The sequence below is a fragment of the Schistocerca cancellata genome, chromosome 3 (genome assembly GCF_023864275.1).
Source record: "Schistocerca cancellata isolate TAMUIC-IGC-003103 chromosome 3, iqSchCanc2.1, whole genome shotgun sequence".
NCBI lineage: Eukaryota > Metazoa > Arthropoda > Insecta > Orthoptera > Acrididae > Schistocerca > Schistocerca cancellata.
Window position 1 is genome coordinate 877,819,688 of NC_064628.1, and position 24,672 is coordinate 877,844,359.

The following is a 24,672-nucleotide window of genomic DNA, read 5'->3' on the forward strand; positions in this document are numbered from 1 at the left end:
ATTCTCACCTGAACCACGCCCCCCTTTCTCACATATATTGTGTTGCTCTCAGACACCCGACCAGTCAGTCGGCAAGACTCAGCGGAGCAGCGCCTCTGAGGAAGTCCAGCGCAGTCCTGGACGAAACGTAAGGAGCAGAAAAGTTCTTGGACCACGACCTCACATCCCGGAAAGTATATCAACAGCCATATCATTTAATGAACAAAATACGAGCTTACCAAGTATCAGGCCAGATTTGTGACTGGATACAGGATTTCCTTGCCGATAAAAGTAAACACATAGCTTTTGACGGAACAAAATCAACAAATGTAGAAATAATTTCGGGAGTACCCTTAGAGTCACAGCGCAGCTCGTGCTTAGCATTCACATCGTTTAAGTAGTGGCTAATGTTAGAAGCTCCGTGAGACTATCCGCAGACGACCCTGTTCTCTTTAGGAAGAGCGCAGGGCCATAACACGAGTGAAATGCATGAAGATATGCAGAGGAACTGCCAGAGGAATTGGCTGTTGATCTTGAAGTTATGTAAATGTAACATACTGCATTGCGTGCAAATGGACGAAGAGATTCACTACTGTGTCATAAGACAATGTAGTGCCGCAAGCCAGTCTTTGGGCGAGAAAATTATTATTAACAAATGCAAAGAGAAGTAGCATGAAGGGTCATAGGGGGGTTAGGGGTTGGGTTGATTGGGACAAGAGACGAAATAGTGAGGTCATCGTTCTAATAGGATTAGGGAAGGACGGGGAAGGCAGTCGGCCGTGCCCTTTCAAAGGAACCATCACGGCATTTGCCTGGAGCGATTTAGGGAAATGACGGAAAACCTAAATCAGGATGGCCGGACGCGGGATTGAACCGTCGTCCTCCCGAATGCGAGTCGAGTGCGCTAACCACTGCGCCACCTCACTCGATGAAGCGTCTTAGGGGTTTGCGTTAGCAGCCGAGGGTAGTTAGCCGCCGGAGTTGTGACATGTGGGTTGCAGTAACAGACACGGCAGTGGTTTGCGCAGTGAGCACATGCATACTCAGTGGTAAATAGCGCCTCGTAGTACGAGGTGCATTTAAGTTCTAACGCCTCCGATTTTTTTTCTGATTAACAACTCACCCGAATTCGATGAAACTGTCGTTACTTCTCGACGTAATCGCCCTGCAGATGTACACATTTTTCACAACGCTGACGCCATGATCCCATGGCAGCGGCGAAGGCTTCTTTAGGAGTCTGTTTTGACCACTGGAAAATCGCTGAGGCAATAGCAGCACGGCTGGTGAATGTGCGGCCACGGAGAGTGTTTTTCATTTTTGGAAAAAGCCAAAAGTCACTAGGAGCCAGGCCAGGTGAGTAGGGAGCATGAGGAATCACTTCATAGTTGTTATCACGAAGAAACTGTCGCGTAACGTTATCTCGATGTGCGGGTGCCGTTGTCTTGGTGAAACAGCACACGCGCAGCCCTTCCCGGACGTTTTTGTTGCAGTGCAGGAAGGAATTTGTTCTCCAAAATATTTTCGTTGGATGCACCTGTTACCGTAGTGCCCTTTGGAACGCAATGGGTAAGGATTACGCCCTCGCTGTCCCAGAACACGGACACCATCATTTTTTCAGCACTGGCGGTTACCCGAAATTTTTTTCGTGGCGGTGAATCTGTGTGCTTCCATTGAGCTGACTGGCGCTTCGTTTCTGGATTGAAAAATGGCATCCACGTCTCATCCATTGTCACAACCGACGAAAAGAAAGTCCCATTCATGCTGTCGTTGCGCGTCAACATTGCTTGGCAACATGCCACACGGGCAGCCATGTGGTCGTCCGTCAGCATTCGTGGCACCTACCTGGATGACACTTTTCGCATTTTCAGGTCGTCATGCAGGATTGTGTGCACAGAACCCACAGAAATGCCAACTCTGGAGGCGATCTGTTCAACAGTCATTCGGCGATCCCCCAAAACAATTCTCTCCACTTTCTCGATCATGTCGTCAGACCGGCTTGTGCGAGCCCGAGGTTGTTTCAGTTTGTTGTCACACGATGTTCTGCCTTCATTAAACCGTCGCACCCACGAACGCACTTTCGACACATCCATAACTCCATCACCACATGTCTCCTTCAACTGTCGATGAATTTCAATTGGTTTCACACCACGCAAATTCAGAAAACGAATGATTGCAAGCTGTTCAAGTAAGGAAGACGTCGCCATTTTAATTATTTAAACAGTTCTCATTCTCGCCGCTGGCGGTAAAGTTCCATCTGCCGTACGGTGCTGCCATCTCTGGGACGTATTGACAATGAATGTGGCCTCATTTTAAAACAATGCGCATGTTTCTATCTCTTTCCAGTCCGAAGAAAAAAAATCGGAGGCCTTAGAACTTCAATGCACCTCGTAGTAACCACGTAGCAAAAAGAGAGGTGTCACCACACAAGGCAGAGTTTCTTGTTGCGGCAACACAACTAGGTGCCAGGCTTTAGTGAAAGAAATGGGCACCAGACTCATATATACTGATAAACCGAAATATTATGTTCACCTGCTTAATAGCTCGTTTGTCCGCCTTTGGAACGAAATACATCACTGATTCTATTAGCGATACGACAATTTGTTGGTAGGTTTGTCGAGGTATGTGGGATTACATGTCTACGCACAGGTCACGTAACTCGCGTAACTAATGGGCTGCTGATTTGTACACGTGGTGATGGTGGTGCTCGACATCTGCCCCGATATGTTCCATAGTATTTACGTAAGGCGAAACGTGAATTCACTATAATGCTCTCCATACCACTGTAGCACGGCTCTTGCGCCGACTCACGGACAATTATACTGCTGAAAAATGACATCGCCGTCGAGGAAGACATCAAGCATGAAGGGACGGCCGGCCATGATGGCCGAGCGGTTCTAGGCGCTTCAGTCCGGAACCGCGCGACTGCTACGGTCGCAGGTTCGAATCCTGCCTCGGGCGTGTCTGTGTGTGTTGTCCTTAGGTTAGTTAGGTTTAAGTAGTTCTAAGTTCTAGGGGACTGATGACCTCAGATGTTAAGTCCCATAGTGCTCAGAGCCATGAAGGGACGCGTGTGGTTGGCAGCTATCAGCGCGTCTACGATTATTACCACAGGACCCATGCGAGCGCTGGAGAATATCTCTCATAGCATAATACTGCTCCCACCAACCGTGTAAGTAGGCTGTTTATGTTTTCTTATTGGCAACGTTACGTAGCGCTCTGTATGAAAATCACTGGCTGTGCTGTGTGCAGTCTGTGGCTAGTTTGCATTGTTGTCTGCCATTGTACTGTTGGGCAGCGGCAGTTGGATGTGAACAGCGCGTAGCGTTGCGCAGTGGAGGTGAGCCGCCAGCAGTGGTGGATGTGGGGAGAGAGATGGCGGAGTTTTGTAATACTGGATATCATGAACTGCTATATACATTATTACTTTTGAACACTATTGACGTAAATACATCGTTTGTTCTCTATCAAAATCTTTCATTTGCTAACTATGCCTATCAGTAGTTAGTGCCTTCAGTAGTTTGAATCTTTTATTTAGCCGGCAGTAGTGGCGCTCGCTGTATTGCAGTAGTTCGAGTAACCAAGATTTTTGTGAGGTAAGTGATTTGTGAAAGGTATAGGTTAATGTTAGTCAGGGCCATTCTTTTGTAGGGATTTTTTAAAGTCAGATTGCGTTGCGCTAAAAGTATTGTGTGTCAGTTTAAGCATAGTCTTGTATAATTTTTCAAAGGGGACGTTTCATATGTTGACCCTTAGCCGAGGATACCTCACTGGAACTTCTGTTTTTTTTTTCTTGTAGTTTGTGTAATTAGTGCAGCCTTTGTTTATTGGTAGCACGTAATTATAGAGAGAATTTCCTTTGTAGTTGTAGTTTTTCATTCTTGTACAGTAAAACAGTTGTGACATGCATGTAGATTTGCACCAAGTATTTCGCAGCTGCGCTTGCAATTAACTACATATTATTTTCAGTGCTATGTTAATGTGCTCTCTTATTTTTGCTCTTCAAATTGTGCTTTTCTGTGTTATCGTGTGAAATATTGTGACAATAATGACGTGTGAAAAACGTAATACTAGGCTCCAAAGTAAACTGAGAAATGACAGTGAAGACGAAAGCAGTGTGTTAACGCCACCATGTAATGAATTAACTAATATTCAAAGTAGTAATTTGGTAACTGTGCATAGGGAAATGGAGCGGGCGTCAAATAATGGTGTAGACAGTGAAACAGGTAGTGAACAGGGAAGCATTATTGATCGATTGGTCGGCAACAGCTCGCCTCAGGAATCGGGAATGACAGAACACAATATTGCAAATACTGTAGACTCAGGTTTTGGGTTCTCACCGTTTTCTCAAATGAGTCAAGGCACATTTTCGGCTTGTCAAAATGTGAATGTGGCCGGTGCAAATTCACTGCCGAAAAGCACTGAGGAACATGTTTCAGACACCAGTGCATTGTTATTACAATTAATGCAACAAATGGGACAAAAGCTTGAAAAGTTAGACACAATGGAACAAAATCTTCAAAAGTTAGACACAGTGGAACAAAATCAGAGACAAACACAGCATAAGCTTCAAAAGTTAGACACAATGGAACAAAATCTTCAAAAGTTAGACCACAATGCAAACTAGCCACAGACTGCACACAGCGCAGCCAGTGATTTTCATACAGAGCGCTACGTAACGTTGCCAATAAGAAAACATAAACAGCCTACTTACCACCAGCGCCCATGGTGCGCTGCATGTTTCGAGCCGCCGTTCATTTCGATGACGGAGTTTGTGGAGAAAATCATCGACCTAGTGTAGCAAAAATGTGATTCACTGAAAGAGCCGTCGCGTTTCCAGTGATCGACGGTCGATTCCCGATGGTGCCGTGCCCACTACAGTCGTAACTGACGATGTCGTTGGATCAACATGTGAACATGAAGGGGTGGTCCGCTGCGCAGCTCCATGTTAAATAATTTACGATGAGTGGTACGCTCCGAAACAGTTTTGCGTGCACCAGCGTTGTGCTATTTCGACAGAGATGCCACCGTCATCTGTCCTACTTTACACAGCAGACAAGTCACCGGACCCCACGTTCTGCTGAGAATCATGGACGTCCAACCATGTAGCCTAATGGTAGATTCATTGCCCATCTAGCTCTTTCCGTAGACACTCACGACAGCAGGGCGTGAACAATGGACCAGCTTCACCGTATTCCAGATAATCGTTCACAGGCTCTGCGTAATAATAATCTGCCTTTTGTCAAAGTCACTTACCTCAATGGACTTTCCCGTTTGCGACCCATATCTTCGCTAGGGTGATTCCCCGTCCGTGTCTGTTCCGCTTACGTATTTTTTCAATCGCCTATCGCGTCACGTGCCTACAACGCCACCAGGCGGCTTTCAAGCTCGCGTTGGACAGTGGTCATCATGTTTTGGCTCGTCGGTGTAAATAAATTTAGATTTTAAGATAGAGATTAGCCGTCATCGCTGGAAGCCAGCAGTACTGCCAGGGCACTACTAGATCTACATCTACATTTATACTCCGCAAGCCACCCAACGGTGCGTGGCGGAGGGCACCTCCCTTTCCTGTTCCAGTCGCGTATGGTTTGCGAGAAGAACGACTGTCTGAAAGCCTCTGTGCGCGCTCTAATCTCTCTAATTTTACATTCGTGATCTCCTCGGGAGATATAAGTAGGGGGAAGCAATATATTAGATACCTCATCCAGAAACGCACCCTCTCGAAACCTGGCGAGCAAGCTATACCGCGATGCAGAGCGCCTCTCTTGCAGAGTCTGCCACTTGAGTTTGTTAAACATGTCGGTAACGCTATCACGGTTACCAAATAACCCTGTGACGAAACGCGCCGCTCTTCTTTGGATCTTCTCTATCTCCTCCGTCAACCCGATCTGGTACGTATCCCACACTGATGAGCAATACTCAAGTTTAGGTCGAACGAGTGTTTTGTAAGCCACCTCCTTTGTTGATGGACTACATTTTCTAAGGACTCTCCCAATGAATCTCAACCTGGTACCCGCCTTACCAACAATTAATTTTATATGATCATTCCACTTCAAATCGCTCCGCACGCATACTCCCAGAAATTTTACAGAAGTAACTGCTACCAGTCTTTGTTCCGCTATCATATAATCATACAATAAAGGATCCTTCTTTCTATGTATTCGCAATACATTACATTTGTCTATGTTAAGGGTCAGTTGCCACTCCCTACACCAAGTGCCTATCCGCTGCAGACCTTCCTGCATTTCGCTACAATTTTCTAATGCTGCAACTTCTCTGTATACTACAGCATCATCCGCGAAAAGCCGCATGGAACTTCCGACACTATCTACTAGGTCATTTATATATATTGCGAAAAGCAATGGTCCCATAACACTCCCCTGTGGCACGCCAGAAGTTACTTTAACGTCTGTAGACGTCTCTCCATTGAGAACAACATGCTGTGTTCTGTTTGCTAAAAACTCTTCAATCCAGCCACACAGCTGGTCTGATATTCGGTAGGTTCTTACTTTGTTTATCAGGCGACAGTGCGGAACTGTATCGAACGCCTTCCGGAAGTCAAGAAAAATAGCATATACCTGGGAGCCTGTATCTAATATTTTCTGGGTCTCATGAACAAATAAAGCGAGTTGGATCTCACACGATCGCTGTTTCCGGAATCCATGTTGATTCCTGCAGAGTAGATTCTGTGTTTCCAAAAACGACCTGATACTCGAGCAAAAAATATGTTCTAAAATTCTACAACAGATCGACGTCAGAGATATAGGTCTATAGTTTTGCACATCTGCTCGACGATCCTTCTTGAAGACTGGGACTACCTGTGCTCTTTTCCAATCATTTGGAACCTTCCGTTCCTCTAGAGACTTGCGGTACACGGCTGTTAGAAGGGGGGCAAGTTCTTTCGCGTACTCTGTGTAGAATCGAATTGGTATCCCGTCAGGTCCAGTGGACTTTCCTCTGTTGAGTGATTCCAGTTGCTCTTCTATTCCATGGACACTTATTTCGCGAGGTGACTTGGCACCACCAACTCCAGCCGTGTGTCCGAAACCTGGAGGCTGCTGCCGTCTGCGCTCACCGCCCTACCGATTCTCCATCGTGTCTGCTGCCACCGACGCTGCCTTCTCCGCCACAGTGGCCGCATTTGGAGCAGAGAGCCCATCTTCCGAGTGAGGCACCGTCGCAGCACAATGCGACACGCTGCCGAAGTCAGTAGTGCGATGTGTCACTTCAGCAGTGGGCGGAAGCCGACGCCCATTCATCGGCCCCAGTCATAGTCAACTTGAAGAGGTGTGCCTGCCTCACTAGGCAATGAAACCAGATCGGGAAGGTCCTTTGTAGCTGTTAGCAGTGTTTGCCCTGGGTCCCTAAGTCCCCACCACTCACTCGACGTTCAGCGTGCCCAGCACGCTAGTTAATGGTGTCATTCTCTACTATTAGCGGCGAATCACTTAAAACAGAAACTCCCGTTTGACCGGTTCTCGAGTGAGAAGCCCGCTAAACCCGCTGGGAAGAACAGGTAATAGGGTTGTGGAAAGGGCCAAGGGTTAAGGTTAGTTTCTGCTTCTAATTGTCATTTACTATAATTTAATAACCTTTACAACCAATGCGGCACATAGCCGAAACTTTACCGAATGCAACTCTTTCCCGGCCGAAGGCCTCCAACAAGAAATCTTAAAGATAAAAGTCCAGTTAAGATAGCAATAAAATAATTTAAAAAAAACAACTTACGCCAAGTGCTATACAAATGGCTGAGGGCCACAATTAAATTCCAAAAATTTAAAATATATTACCATAGGCCTTTTTAAGGCAGAAGGCCAACAAGAAATCTTAAAAAAATCAAAAATTTAATTAAGATAGCCATAAAATAATTTAAAACCCAGAAGGCAATATGCAAGGTGCAACACAAATGGCTGAGGGTCACCATTAAATTTCAAAACTTCAGAATATATTACCGTAGACAATGAAAGGCAGAAGGCCAGCATTTTTTACAACAAGAAATCTTAAAAATCAACAAGATAAAAATACAATTAAGATAGCAATAAAATAATTTACAGATGCAACATATACAAGGTGGAATATTAACGGCTGAAGGCCACAATTAAACTTCAAAATTTTAAAACGTTTTACCATAATCTTTAAAGGCAGAAGGCCGCAGTGGTTAGACTTCAAAGATAAATTTAAAAATTAATTTTGCAAAAAATTAAGAAAAAAATAACCATATACCTAAAATTTAAAATAGCTGACAACAGATAATTAAACACCGGTGGCACTCAGAAGGCCTCCAGGGAGGTCGGTCTGCCCTCGTTCACTTTGGTGAGACAGGTGGTGGGCCCAACTATACTTGATCTGTCGGAACCCAACCAGGGGACAGCCACGGAGTCACTGACACAACGACTTGCTTCCGTCAATCAGTGCATGAGAACTCAAACCATGAATGTTACAAACGTGATAATCCACAATGGAGTACGTATTAGCTGTCAAAATTACACACCATGTTTGACAGCGACAACAGGTGAGGAGAGGACGCTGCCTGAAATTACGTTAGTGGCCAGGGCAGGTAACCAGAACACTAACGGCGACAAGAGAGAAAATTCCACTGGTGTACTGAAATCGTAGTCGACCAAAATAGTAAATTGCACCGCATGGAGGCTAAATCTCAGCAGTATAACCACTCGGTGTTGCTCACCGGAAAACCTTCCCAACAGCAAACACCGAAGCAAACCACCACAACATGAGTAGACGTGGTTTGGGTAGTTGAAACCACTACTGAACTTTGACATCCTGGATCGGTGAACCACGAAGCTCGTAGCGATCGGACTGTTCCACACACGCTGCGACACTGCGCAGGGGCTGCCAGCAGCCCCAGCCGACTGCACCGCGTGCAGATAATTTCCCTCGTCCGCAACAACCGACCGACTCCCTCCACACCCCCTTGCCGGAAACTACATGCACCAAACCAAAGATGGTACACGGCGCAAATATCAATACACATCACTGCTGCCACACGTAGAAGGAAGAAGAACCACGACGTAACCGCGACAACGCAGATACAAAGTGAACTACACGTAAATGCAAAGACGAGAGAGAGCATGGCTCATCGAGCATAGTTCATCACCAAGTAGGATTAATGCAAGAAGTACAGAAGATCCATCGAAAAGTGAGCGTTACGTCACAAGATCGTTTACTCTCTGTGAGAGAGTTACGAAATAGCGCAACAAACTCCAGTGACAGATGCTTCAAATGAGGCATCGTGCATCACTGAGAGGTTTACTGTTGAAATTCCAAGATCTTGCGTTCCAAGAGAGAGCCGGACAACATATTACCTCCTTACAAACATGTCTTCGAAATGTTCATTACGATTAAAGCAGAGGAATTTCATATCACATGTAGCTTTACCGACGGCCGCTATTCCCATGCGCCATTCGTGAGTAGAACAGGATAACGAGGAGGAAGGACAGGTACTGCGATCGGAGGTACCACCCATCTCACTCCTTGAGGAGCGTAGATGTTGATATATGTTGATAAATGATATATGTTGGAAAAGGAATGTATGCAATAAGCTTTCTAGAGATAGGGACAAGAAAATAGGATACGAGTCGAGATATCTGGGAATGATTTCTGTGGAACTGGGTGCCGCTGGAGGAACAAAATCGATTGGGGAAGCGAGAGCTGCTGTTATCGGCAACGAATGAGGCATTGACATAGGAAAATAGTAACAAAGAAAACTATTTGCCGAACCAAAAAACAAATTTAAGATTTCGTTTCCGCTAACGTTATTATGGAAACAGGAAGGCATGCACTCATGCTTTGCGTTACATATGACATTTGAAAAATTTGGCTTGTTATTGTCTATGGAGACCCAGCTCCTGTGTATTAAACATGTAAAAATCACTCCTTATTCAAAGCCAGAATTACTGTTATTTGCGTTTTGTGTACAAATTCTGCTGTAAAATGCGTGACTGTTCACATCTAGGACATTAATCATACAGGGTGTTTCAAAAATGACCGGTATATTTGAAACGGCAATAAAAACTAAACGAGCAGCGATAGAAATACACCGTTTGTTGCAATATGCCTGGGACAACTGTACATTTTCAGGCGGACAAACTTTCGAAATTACAGTACTTACAATTTTCAACAACAGATGGCGCTGCAAGTGATGTGAAAGATATAGAAGACAACGCATTCTGTGGGTGCGCCATTCTGTACGTCGTCTTTCTGCTGTAAGCGTGTGCTGTTCACAACGTGCAAGTGTGCTGTGGACAACATTGTTTATTCCTTAGAACAGAGGATTTTTCTGGTGTTGGAATTCCACCGCCTAGAACACAGTGTTGTTGCAACAAGTCGAAGTTTTCAACGGAGGTTTAATGTAACCAAAGGACCGAAAAGCGATACAATAAAGGATCTGTTTGAAAAATTTCAACGGACTGGGAACGTTACGGATGAACGTGCTGGAAAGGTAGGGCGACCGCGTACGGCAACCACAGAGGGCAACGCGCAGCTAGTGCAGCAGGTGATCCGACAGCGGCCTCGGGTTTCCGTTCGCCGTGTTGCAGCTGCGGTCCAAATGACGCCAACGTCCACGTATCGTCTCATGCGCCAGAGTTTACACCTCTATCCATACAAAATTCAAACGCGGCAACCCCTCAGCGCCGCTACCATTACTGCACGAGAGACATTCGCTAACGATATAGTGCACAGAATTGATGACGGCGATATGCATGTGGGCAGCATTTGGTTTACTGACGAAGGTTATTTTTACCTGGACGGCTTCGTCAATAAACAGAACTGGCGCATATGGGGAACCGAAAAGCCCCATGTTGCAGTCCCATCGTCCCTGCATCCTCAAAAAGTACTGGTCTGGGCCGCCATTTCTTCCAAAGGAATCATTGGCCCATTTTTCAGATCCGAAACGATTACTGCATCACGCTATCTGGACATTCTTCATGAATTTGTGGCGGTACAAACTGCCTTAGACGACACTGCGAACACCTCGTGGTTTATGCAAGATGGTGCCCGGCCACATCGCACGGCCGACGTCTTTAATTTCCTGAATGAATATTTCGATGATCGTGTGATTGCTTTGGGTTATCCGAAACATACAGGAGGCGGCGTGGATTGGCCTCCCTATTCGCCAGACATGAACCCCTGTGACTTCTTTCTGTGGGGACACTTGAAAGACCAGGTGTACCGCCAGAATCCAGAAACAATTGAACAGCTGAAGCAGTACATCTCATCTGCATGTGAAGCCATTCCGCCAGACACGTTGTCAAAGGTTTCGGGTAATTTCATTCAGAGACTACGCCATATTATTGCTACGCTTGTTGGATATGTGGAAAATATCGTACTATAGAGTTTCCCAGACCGCAGCGCCATCTGTTGTTGAAAATTGTAACTACTGTAATTTCGAAAGTTTGTCTGCCTGAAAATGTACTGTTGTCCCAAGCATATTGAAACAAACGGTGTATTTCTATCACTGCTCGTTTAGTTTTTATTGCCGTTTCAAATATACCGGTCATTTTTGAAACACCCTGTAGATATTAAGGATTTTCCCCCTAGTAATCAAATACTTTCGTTCCCTCTTGCTTCTACTCCATTACAATATACAGACGTTTGTCCGTTAGCCCCAACATATTTTTAAAAGATCTACTGCAAACTTGCAACTGACCACTGTTGGCGGGTAAGCAATATATGTCAGAAACTTACCTCTTACGTAATGCTGGATCATAATACAAAAATCAAAAAAAGTTTTGCTCACCCCGAACTCCTTAAGATAAATGTTGACTGTGGATACTGTTGTCATAGACATAGTCCTCACTAAACCCTCCCAAAGATGTAAACAACCATGCATGAAGAGCGGCTATTAGACGGAGGGGGTCCGACAGCCGATCAGTTCCAATCATTCCACCAGGAAGGAGCTACACAGCTCGTGTTGCCTGTTGTACAACCATGCATAGACGGTCAGTACCGCGGTTCGTTCGCGTCCGCATTGTGCCAGGACGGGCTCTCAACAAGGTAAGTGTACTGGCGTCTCGGAGGGAACCAAAGCGATGTTCGGACTTGGACGAGATACAGACAGACAGGAACTGTCCATGACAAGGTTCGCTTATGCTGTCCAAGGGCTGCTACTGCTGTGGATGACCGCTACGTACGGTTATGATTCGGAGGAACCCTGACAGCAACACCACCATGTTGTATAATGCTTTACGTGCAGCCACAGGATATCTCTGTGCCACTGGAATTGCCACATTCCACCTCCTCGATACAAAACATCAAAATTGGAATTTTTTGTAATTATAACGTTTCCCTTGTCAAATAACTGAGGACGCTGGATGTAAATACACGTGAGAGATGAAGGGATTGTATCGTGCTGAACTTACTAGCCCCGCACCCCTCTCAGATTTTGAATATATATTCAAAAAATTATAAACAGTTTCCGGTCCTTGACATGTCTGTTCGTGTTCACTGTATTCACACCCGTGTCTGTGCCGTGGTGTAAAGTACGTTTGCAACAGCGAGGAAGGGATCTCCAAGACGACCGTATCTCCTTTTTGCTCTACACAAGTACCATATGTTATGTTCTTGCGCTCCGTTCTGGAAGTTTTCACTGTTGAACTATGTTGTTGTAACATATTTCACACCCGTGAGAGGTGTATGCGGCATCACGGCTGCTCTCACTACTCATCACATTTACTTGCGACATTAATATGCTCTTGCCACGTGACTCATATCCTGTAACCGACGTTGTTGTTGTTGTTGCGATCTTCAAATCCAGAGACTGGTTTGATCTCTATCCTGTGCAAGGTTCTCCATCTCCCAGTACCTCCTTGAACCTACATCCTTCTGAATCTGTTTAGTGTATTCACCTCTTGGTCTCCCTCAACGATTTTTACCCTCCACGCTGCCCTCCAATACTTAATTGGTGACAACTTGATGCCTCGGTGCTTGGGTAACTCAGTTGGTAGAGCACTTTCCCGTGAAAGGCAAAGGTCCAGAGTTCGAGTCTCCGGCACACAGTTTTAATCTGCCAGGAAGTTTCATATCAGCGCACATTCCGTTGTAGAGTAAAAATTTCATCCTTTTAAGATTCTTGAACCGTGTTTGCCTTGATTAAGTTATGCTCTGTGCAAAATTCTACCAGACGGCTTCCTCTTTCATTCCTTACTCCCATTCCATATTCACCTACTACGTTTCCTTCTCTTCTTTTTCCTACTCTCGAGTTCCAGTCACCTATGACTACTAAATTTTCGTCTTCCTTCACTATATGAATAACTACTTTTATTTCATAATACATTTCATCAATCTCTTCGTCATCTGCTGAGCTAGTTGGCATATAAACTTGTACTACGGTGGTAGGCGTGGGCTTCGTATCTATCTTGGCCACAATAATGCGTTCACTATGCTGTTTGCCGGCCGGAGTGGCCTAGCGGTTCTGGGCGCTAAAGTCTGGAACCGCGTGACCGCTACGGTCGCAGGTTCGATTCCTGCCTCGGGCATGGATGTGTGTGATGTCTTTAGGTTAGTTAGGTTTAAGTAGTTCTAAGTTCTTGGGGACTTATGACCACAGCAGTTGAGTCCCATAGTGCTCAGAGCCTTTGAACCATTTTTTGAACTATGCTATTTGTAGTAGCTTACCCGCATTCCTATTTTTCTATTCATTATTAAACCTACCCCTACATTACCGCTATATGATTTTGTATTTATAACCCTGTATTCACCTGACCAAAAGTCTTGTTCCTCCTGCCACCGAACTTCACTAATACCCACTATATCTAACTTTAACCTATCCATTGCCCTTTTTAAAATTTGTAACCTACCTGCCCGATTAAGGGATCTGACATTCCACGCTCCGATCCGTAGGACGCCAGTTTTCTTTCTCCTGAGTATGTCCTCCTGAGTAGTCCCCGCCCGGAATTCCGAATGGGGGACTATTTTACCTCCGGAATATTTTACCCAAGAGGACGCCATCATCATTTAATCGTACAGTAAGGCTGCATGCCCTCGGGAAAAATTACGGCTGTAGTTTCCCCTTGCTTTCAGCTGTTCGCAGTACCAGCACAGCAAGATCGTTTTGGTTAGTGTTACACGGCCAGATCAGTCAATAATCCAGGTTGTTACCCCTGAAACTACTGAAAAGGCTGCTGTCCCTCTTCAGGAATCACACCTTTGTCTGACCTCTCAAGAGATACCCCTCCGTTGTGGTTGCACCTACGGTACGGCTATCTGTATCGCTGAAGCACGCAAGCCTTCCCACCAACGGAAAGGTCCATGGATCAGAGGTGGAGGGGGGGGGGGAGGGGGGGGGTGTAACCGACGTATAGATTGGCAATTGGCAAGACTACGGAATGAGAACAGACACGTCACTGACCGCACGGAAAGTTCACAATTTTGTGAAAAAATGTGTGGGGCACGAGTGAAATTTGAATACCAACCACGCGCTTCGCACTCCAATATCATGAAAAAAAAACCACGACGGCGAGGTTCTTTCAGTTCGCTCAATGTCGCACATCTTGAGCTTGAACCGTCCACTGTTTTCTTTTTGGTACTTTTTTCACACTTCAGTGCATCTTCTTCCTGTTTTCATGCTTGATCTGTGTTCAGTTTTTGACGACCTATTCACTGAGACATTTTACCACTAAGTCTGTGGCGCGGGGGGGGTGGGGGGGCGTGCGATGGGGAGGTTCCCTTGTTAGCCTTAAGCCCAATCACTCAACGAAAAAAGCTCTGCACGTTAACGTAGTTTACATTCGGTGTAAGTAACACAAATATAACTCAGTTGTCACTTTAGGAAGTTGTTGATATTGTTTTAACTCACTGTTACGCCCTATTAAAGTAGGGTGTTTCTCACTTCGATTTAGCTGCAGGGAGCTCTCACTGCGTAATGTGTGTGTGTAGTTTTAAACGTGACCTGGTAACGGCGCTATTTGTTCTTAATAAGTGTCATTATTGACAGTGGTTGGTTGCCATTTTTATTTTACTGTAAGAACTAATCTCTACTTTCAAACAGCCATTATCTCACTTCCTACTTTTTAACGAAAGATTGTCTCTTTTAATACGTTCAGCTTGATTCGCACCTGCCACATTTCTAGGAAACGCGTTGTGCTCGTATGTAAGTGTGTAATAAATTTATTAGTAAGCAAGCAAGCATTCTGCTTGAACGCTGTTGCCTAACTAGCCCCTTCAGATGCATTGGTACCATTAGTAAGCAAGCAAGCATTCTGCTTGAACGCTGTTGCCTAACTAGCCCCTTCAGATGCATTGGTACCATCTGGCAGTGTATGGGATTTTTCATTTAATGCACTCCGCACTGAATAGTTCCATGATTCAGAGCAAGGAAATACGTGAGCATTCGTTGCAAACTGTCGACATTTTATTTTACTCGACGAACGCGGCGTAATTGGGTATATTTCCCCGTCGTATACTTCACACCAAAAGAATAACTTCCATTCTGCTAATGCATGACTGCAATTTGAAAACGACCACTGGGCGGCCACTGCAGTGCTAAAATATATATCAGTGGGTACAATGAAGCTAATGCTGAATTAAACGACAAAACAAACCAACACAATACAGCAAAAAGGGCAAAAGTATAGCAAATTAATTTTGAAAACAGGAAGTTAAAAATAATATCGGTTAAAGTACGACATGAGAATATGTAAACGACTGCGCCCAACAGACCGTGCGCATCCGATTAATTAATTACAAGTCACTCTGAAAGCGGTGGGGGATGCACCGTAATATCGCAGCTGATAAAATCATGCGAAATGTGGAAATATCGCGGCACGAATAGTAGGCACAACATTGCGACTTCATCGTTCCACGGAATCGAAACATTTGTTACATAACGTGTTGTATATTCTGCATGTACATGCATATGATCTGCAGACTACTGTGAAGTGCATCCACACGTTTGGATTTCTTCCAGTTCGATTAGTGTATGGGGCACTGGAAGAATTACTACTTAAATGCTTCTGTAGGCGCCGTGTTAGTCTAATTTGTCTTCTCGATCCCCATGACAGCTGTGCTTCGGGAGGAGCAGTATATTTGCAGATACTTCACTGAACTCTGGTTATTGATATTATCAAAGTAAGCTATTTCGGTGACACTCTATAGCGAACCAAGTACTCTCGTACCGATCACAGTGCCCTTTACCGCATACATTCAGTATTTCCAGTTAGTTCTATTTTGGATTAGTCCCAAGCACTTGAGTAATACTCTAAGACGGAACATGCAGGCATGTCCTCTTTAAAATGACTTCATTTTTTCAATATATTACTAATGAACACATACCTGGCAGCCCCATTAATTGTTACAGCGTGGGGTTTGCATGAAGTGACTGATTCGAGTCGTGACTTTAAGGCATTGTAGCCATAGCATACAATTTTTTGTTTTGTTTTGTGAAGTGCACAGTTGAACATTTTCCTACACTACTGGCCATTAAAACTGCTACACCAAGAACAAATGCAGATGATAAACGTGTATTCATTGGACAAATATATTATACTAGAACAGACATGTGATAACATTTTCACGCAGTTTGGGTGCATATATCCTGAGGAATCGGTACCCAGAACAACCACCTCTGGCCGTAATAACGGCCTTGATACGCCTGGCATTGATTCAAACAGAGCTTGGATGGCGTGTACAGGTACAGCTGCCCATGCAGCTCCAACACGATACCACAGTTCATCAAGAGTAGTGACTGGCGTATTGTGACGAGCCAGTTGCTCGGCCACCATTGACCAGACGTTTTCAGTTGGTGAGAGACCTGGAGAATGTGCTGGCAAGAGCAGCGGTCGAACATTTTCTGTATCCAGAAAGGCCCGTACAGGACCTGCAACATGCGGTCGTGCATTATCCTGCTGAAATGTAGGGTTTCGCAGGGATCGAATGAAGGGTAAAGCCACGGGTCGTAACGTCCACTGTTCAAAGTACCGTCAATGCGAACTAGAGGTGACCGAGACGTGTAACCAATGGCACCCCATACCGTCACACCGGATGATACGCCAGTATGGCGATGACGAATACACGCTTCCAACGTGCGTTCACCGTGATGTCACAAACACGGATGCGACCATCATGATGCTGTAAACAGAACTTGGATTTATCCGAAAAAATGACGTTTTGCCATTCGTGCGCCCAGGTTCGTCGTTGAGTACACCATCGCAGGCGCTCCTGTCTGTGATGCAGCGTCAAGGATACCCGCAGCCATGGTCTCGGAGCTGATAGTCCATGTTGCTGCAAACATCGTCGAACTGTTCATGCAGATGGTTGTCGTCTTGCAAACGTCCCCATATGCTGAATCAGGGATCGAGATATTACAGCCATGCGGATAAGATGCCTGTCATCTCGACTGCTAGTGATACGAGGCCGTTGGGATCCAGCACGGCGTTCCGTATTAACCTCCTGAACCCACCGATTCCATATTTTGCTAACAGTCATTGGATCTCGACCAACGCGAGCAGCAATGACGCGATACGATAAACCGCAATCGCGATAGGCTACAATCCGACCTTTATCAAAGTCGTAAACGTGACGGTACGCATTTCTCCTCCTTACACGAGTCATCGCAATAACGTTTCACGAGGCAATGCCGGTCAACTGCTGTTTGTGTATGAGAAATCAGTTGGAAACATTCCTCATGCCAACACGTTGTAGGTGTCGCCACCGGCGCCAACCTTGTGTGAATGTTCTGAAAAGCTAATCATTTGCATGTCATAGCATCTGCTTCCTGTCGGTTAAATTTAGCGTCTGTAGCACTTCATCTTCATGGTGTAGCAATTTTAACGGCAGGTAGTGAATTTCGATATGGAACCACTCTACTAGTCAAGTCGGAGTCAACATCCTGCTTCATAAATAACCTCCCCATTATCCATGCACTGCCTCCATCAGAGTGCGTCCTTCATTGGATAAACGGATGGAAGTCGGAATGTGCGACATCTGGGTTATAGGGTGGATGGGGTACACCAGTCCAGTGAAGTGTTGTGAGCTCGTCTCGGATGCGCATACCTGTTTGAGGCCTTGCATTGTCATGGAGAGAGAAAATTTCGTTTGCATTTTTATGGCGAAGAACACGCTGAAATATTTTTTTCAGTTTCCCGAGGGTTGCACGATACATTTCAGAGTTGATCATTGCACCACGATGGAGGGCATCAAACGGAATAACCAATTCAGAGTCCCATGACTCAACAGGCGGGGGGTTCAGCTTTGAACGTCTTCTTCAGAGGAGAGATGGTGTGGAGCCACTGCATTGATTGCCATTTTCTTTGCAATTAAAAAGGCAGAATACATGTTTCATAAATTGTGGCAAAGTTCGGCATAAAATGGTCAAGAGCTGACGCGCAAGTAATTCTGCAGAGATAGTTTTTGGTTGCTCTTTACGGTCTTTTGTTAGGCGGCGAGGAACCCAGCGTGCACACACCTTTGAGTACCGTAACTGGCGTACGAGTGCGTCAGCACAGCCAACAGAGATGTCCTGTTGAGCAGCGAGGTGTTTGATTGTCATCTGTCGATCACCTCGAATGAGAGTGTCCGCACGTTCCAACATTGCAGGAGTCACTGCTGTGTGCAGCCGGTCAGCACGCGGGAGATCAGATAGGTTTGCTCCACCTTGTTGATGAGAGACGCCTTGCCCAACGACTCGCCGTGCATTTGTTCACTGCCAGGTCTCCATCGACATTCTGCAAGCGCCTATGGGTATCTGCGCTCTGGTTTTCTGCAAAAAGAAATTCAATGACAGCTCTCTGCTTGGAAGGCACTTGCGTTACAGTGGCCATTTTGAAGGCTACATACAGCACCGCCATCCGTCCTAACTTCCTGAAGCTATACGGGCTGAACGGAGAATATCCCACAATGCCACCCAACAAACTCCTCATTTTTTGAAACGAAATTTCTCGAGAAAACAATGTGTTGCATTATTATTCAACGGCCCTCGCAATTCTCTCTCGCTTTATTTCCGTACGAACAACGTTGAGGACCTGTATATTTGGCAATGTAAAGTTAGATATCCGGGAGTATGCGCACACGGAGAATTACGGACACCGGGGATTTGAGGACGCAAGCGATTCTCGGAAGGATTTACTTGGTCCGAAAGAGTGGGTACCCTCTTCCACAGCCTCTCGACCAGGACAACAACAGTTCCCAGGAAATATTTTCGGTTCGTGCTAGGTGTACGTCATTCACTGGTGAGTTTCATGAATCTGCTACTCCTGGGTTGCTACTCTGGGTTTCTACTTCTGTGTGCACTGTTCATATTACTGTTTCCATTCTCCGAACTGCTTCTTTTATTTAATTTACGTGTCTCGTTTTGTAATAGAAACAACGAAATAAGGATCTAGTGTATGAAATCTTATGGGACTGAACTGCTAAGGTCATCAGTCCCTAAGCTTACACACTATTTAACCTAAAGTATCCTAAGAACAAACACACACATCCATGCCCGTGGGGGGGGGGGGGGGGGACTCGAACCTCCGCCGGGACCAGCCGCACAGTCTATGACTGCAGCGCAATAGACCGCTCGGCTAATCCAGCCCGGCACACGAAATAAGGTTCAAATGGTTCAAATGGCTCTGAGCGCTATGTGACTTAACATCTTAGGTCATCAGTCCCTTAGAACTTAGAACTACTTAAACCTAACTAACCTAAAGACATCACACACATCCATGCCCGAGGCAGGTTCAAATGGTTCAAATGGCTCTGAGCACTGTGGGACTTAACTTCTGAGGTCATCAGTCCCCTAGAACTTAGAACTACTTAAACCTAACTAACCTAAGGACATCACACACGTCCATGCCCGAGGCAGGATTCGAACCTGCGACCGTAGCAGTCCCGCCGTTCCGGACTGCAGCGCCTAGAACCGCAAGACCACCGCGGCCGGCACGAAATAAGGCCACAATTTATTGAGGACGATAATTATGATACATCATCGTGGGAGGAATGGAAAGATGTAACAACAATGCGATGTTTAGTCACTAGTACCAGTAATTTCCTGGAGAGAGTCAAGCAGTTTAAAATCAAATGCGATACCTGGACGCTTCTTCGCTTATAAGCCGAGTCAAGGCGTCGTTCTTCGCCTGAAAATGACAAGTAGGAAACTTGTCGAAATCTTGCCACAAAATGGCGCCCTGACTGGACTAACAACCCGAGAAGACATCATCATCGAAAGTCGCTGAGAAAGACTGCATGCCCCAAAATGTGATACAATTCACATCAGTTGTGTTCGTTTCCTATTTATTTTCAATATGTCCTTGAGGTGCTCTGTCCCTTAACCATTTTGAAAAGTTTGCTTTTCATATTTTTTAGTTGTCCCTAATAATTATTTGTATGAGTGTGAGCAGCTTGTTGGTCAGTGTTTAACTTAAATCATAGTTGTTACTTATGAGCAGTTTTCTGAAGCTGCATTATTATCTACGGTGTCAGAGAAGCCAAGTCCGTCATTACTATCACGAAGTTGCCACCAAAAATGACATGATGGTGTTTTAATATAAAAAAGACGAACTGTTCACATAACAGTCCATGTGTTGTAATTTCTAAATAAAAAGACCAAGTATATTTCTGAACTACCAGTAGATGCATCCATGCGTATCTTCTTCCTACCCATTTAAAACAAAACGTAAACCTAATCCCTCAGCTTGATGGCTCAAATGGCTCTGAGCATTATGACCTCAGATGTTGAGGTCATCAGTCCCCTAGAACTTAGAACTTCTTAAACCTAACTAACCTAATGACATCACACACATCCATGCCCGAGGCAGTATTCGAACCTGCGACCGTAGCGGTCGCGCGTTCCAGACTAAGGCACCTGGAACCGCTCGGCCACCCCGGCCGGCCCTCAGCTTGATGTTTTTGAGTAGTATTTTAATACAAAATAATTGCGTAGCGAAAGTATGTGTAGTAATAATTATACTGAACACTTCATAATGTCCTTAATAAATGATTCTCTACGACACTGCTTTCATTTCAAATATTAAAACGCAATATTAGCTTGTCGAATTAAGTGACAGTGGTATCGCACATTGCAGGAAGGGAAAACTGCTTTCACTTCGAACACTACATCGCGTTCATGCAGTAAACGGTAGTCTGTAAAATATACGCCAGTCTCAGAAATTGTTGCAAATGGCACAGAAATCTGGACATCCAGCTCTGGCAATAATCATGTGTTTATCATGCTCTACACATTCGTACAAGATTTTACGACTGTTTGTTTATATTTGTATATTTATCTACAGTATCATTAATCTTCATGCCATACGAAAGAACACAAAATACAAAAAACTGTTCTTTTACTTTTTTGAACTAACTAAAAACATTACTGCTTGATAGATAAAAGTACTTTGCAGGTTTTCATAGCAAGTGTAGCGCTAGTGTTTGCTGATATTGCAACAGCAAACATCACCAAATGACTTCCTGTCGCCATATATTTCAGTTATTCCAAACCTTTTCTCAGCTGCAATTTTTTATCAAACTGCCATGTTTTCATTCTCAGTTCTCATCCGTGGAATCATTAATCATTGCCCATAAGCCACAAGACCGAGAGAGGTGGGTGCAGTGGTTAGCACCCTCGACTCGCATTCGGGAGGACTGTTCAAACCAGCGTCCGACCATTCAGATTTTTCCGTGATATCCCTAAATCGCTTCAGGCAAATGCCGGAACGGTTCCTTTGAAAGGGCACGGCCGTTTTTCCTCCCCATCCTTCCCTAATCCGAACTTGTGCTCCATCTCGTTGTTGACGGGACGTTAAAACGATATTCTCCCGCCGGCCGGTGTGGCCGAGCGGTTCTAGGCGCTTCAGTCTGGAACCGCGCGACCGCTACGGTCGCAGGTTCGAATCCTGCCTCCGTCATGCATGTGTGTGATGTCCTTAGGTCAGTACATAACTAAGACAAAATTCTGGTATAATCCTATTTTGTTTAGGGGAGTAATAAGAATTTTAAGATCTAGATTGTTAAGTTATAGGGGACTGATGACCGCAGATGTAATGTCCCATAGTGCTCAGAGCCATTTGATAATCTCCCATAAGCCGCAAGAGACTCTATCTTCTATGATCAAATTAAAACTGTAGTACGTCGTTTTTTTCTCAATTATTCATATACAATTTTTTTCTTTTGTTATTGTTTCTTCAACAGTAGTAGTTAATAAAACAGCAACAAACACTTAGCTCTGTTTCACATTTTGGCTTCTCCAGTTCGCGTTACCAAATGAAATTGCTGGCGTAAGTAGTGATGGTATGATGGTAGCTTCCGTTTATTGAAGGAGTGATAATATGGTATTGTTAATAATTACTGAACGTGTGGAGGCCCCTTATGCACTGGCGGTGTCGGGAACATGTGAAAATGATTGCTTGAATGAGGATATTTGGGGACGCCGCCAGCTACAGGAAGAATCGGTGCCCAAAGTACCTGACAGAGATGGTGTCCGCAAATATCGGGCACACACTGCTGTCTGCGCATCTTCGTGTCCACATTTCTCTGGCGTGTATAAATTTATTATATTGTATTTTCTGAACCCGACGAGGGTCGCAACGTACTTAAGTGAATCCCTCAGTTGAACAGTAAGCGATGTTGGGTTTTTACAGGTCCACCGACTCTTGGACACGCGAACGGCTTCGTACAAGCGAATAAGTTGGCGACAGGGTCTAGCTGAGGTTTATCAAGGATTTATAGTTGGAGACAATTCAGAGAGACTCGGGTATCAGGCTATGGAGATAGAAATGAAGACACGAGCTTGTGAGTTGGTACGTTGGACTTATTTTACTGCTTATCCCCGGGTTCACATGAATATGTCAAAGAGCACAGACATTGGCTCATAATTTCAGTGAGTGAAGAACATAGATGAGGCTTACTAGATAATCGATTCTAGAACAAATGGCCTGACTCGCCTATCACTTTGACTCGAATCATGGAAAGGAGCCAGTTTCTTATCGCTCAAATCGAACCGTCAGGTTCCCTTACACGTCACATTGTGTCAGTCAGTCATAGGTACATGTAAGCTGTGATAGACTAAGTACCCACAGTCTAGAAGTACGTACTAGCAAGAATGCAAGTCCTTCTTAGTGAACAAGCTTAAATGAATAGATTATTTCACATAATTTTCTGCTGTGGTCTGACGGATACCCGAGGTTCGTCTGCTGCCAGGAACTATCGAGCTGTTGAACTCAGCCCTGCTTGTCAACTGCTGGCCTCTTTACACTGTGCTAGGGCTGTTCACTTTAGATTGTAAGTTACCGCGTCAAATTTTTACCCGCAATTATCAATCAGCAATCTTGAATTAAGCGATTTCTTAATGCTCGCTGCCTCATATTGGTCTGGCGAAAGCGTCAAGCACTATACGTCTCCCCCTATGTTTCCAGGCTCTACCTGTTAAAATTCTTACCAGGATGGCTTATTAATTTTTTTGCTGCCAATAACTTAGACTGCAGTACGCTGTTAATTGGTTTATTGCCGGTCTGCGTATCGGCAGGATATCGTGCGTCTTACGTGATGGGATTGTTACAATATAGCGGAGATTCTCAGTCGCTGATAGGTGTAGGGATCGGGAGAAGGGTTATTTCATTTCGTACACTCTAATTCATCGACTACCCAGTAATCTTGCGCAGCTAAATGAATATATCAACTCTCTAGTTAATCTCACCTGCGAGTTTGCTTCTAAATAAGAATTTTATTTTTATTACGTAGTCTTTCAATTCTCTGTTTGCGTTTGTTCCGTACCTTTGACTCTATTTTGTGCACATTGTTACTGGTGTTTTTCGGTGCCCAAAGAAGTAAGCTAAGAAGTCTCTCCCACCTCTCAAATGTCCTATGACACGGTCGGGTAGAAGAACGGCATGCACAATGGCATATTTTCTTCGTGAAGTATCATAGACATTTGTTTAATTGTATCTGTTAAGTGTAGGTAACTGTAACGAGTGTGCGTAGCGTGGTGTTCTCTTTGTGTTGGATGATTATGAGGGAAGAAAAGTGAGAAAACCCAGTGCCACAAAAATGACCGACGAGCTTAACGTTCCCATCCGACGGATCCATCAACCGTTTCACGGGGCCTCACTTCATGAGACACTGCGGAGAGGTTTCGTATGTAATGAAGAACATTGGCGCGAAGTCTGCTGATTAAGAAGTTTACAACCACCATTCCGCCTAAAGGCAAAGGGAAAGCAGCTGTCAGCACATGGTATGATATGGCAGTTACCCACCCGAGTACTGGCTACATGATTACTTGCTTAACATCGGCAATTCAGAGACCTAAGGCTGTTGGCAGTTCCTGTCTCGTGACGGTGAATGATGCTGCTCTCTCTGCCTCTGTTGATAATGATAAGATGTCGTGTCACCTTCCTTGATTTATCCGACTATGCGACAAAATAATTATTAACGCCCTTATGTAACAAATTAGCTTGAATAAAAGAGCTTTTCTGAAATGTACAAATCATCTCGTAGTAGTATACGAAGGGACAATGCGGGGTGACAAATATTTTCAGTTTATCATAATCGCCGATTTTCAGTCATATTTGTTCGCAACGTCCGATATACACGGAAGAGCCAAAGAAACTGGTACACCTGTCTGTTGTCATGTAGGAGCCCCGCGAGCAAGCAGCAGTGCCGCAACACGACGTGGCATGCACTCGACTAATGTTTGAAGAACTACTGGAGGGAATTGACACCATGAATCCTACAGGGCTGTCCATAAATCCGTAAGAGAACGACGGG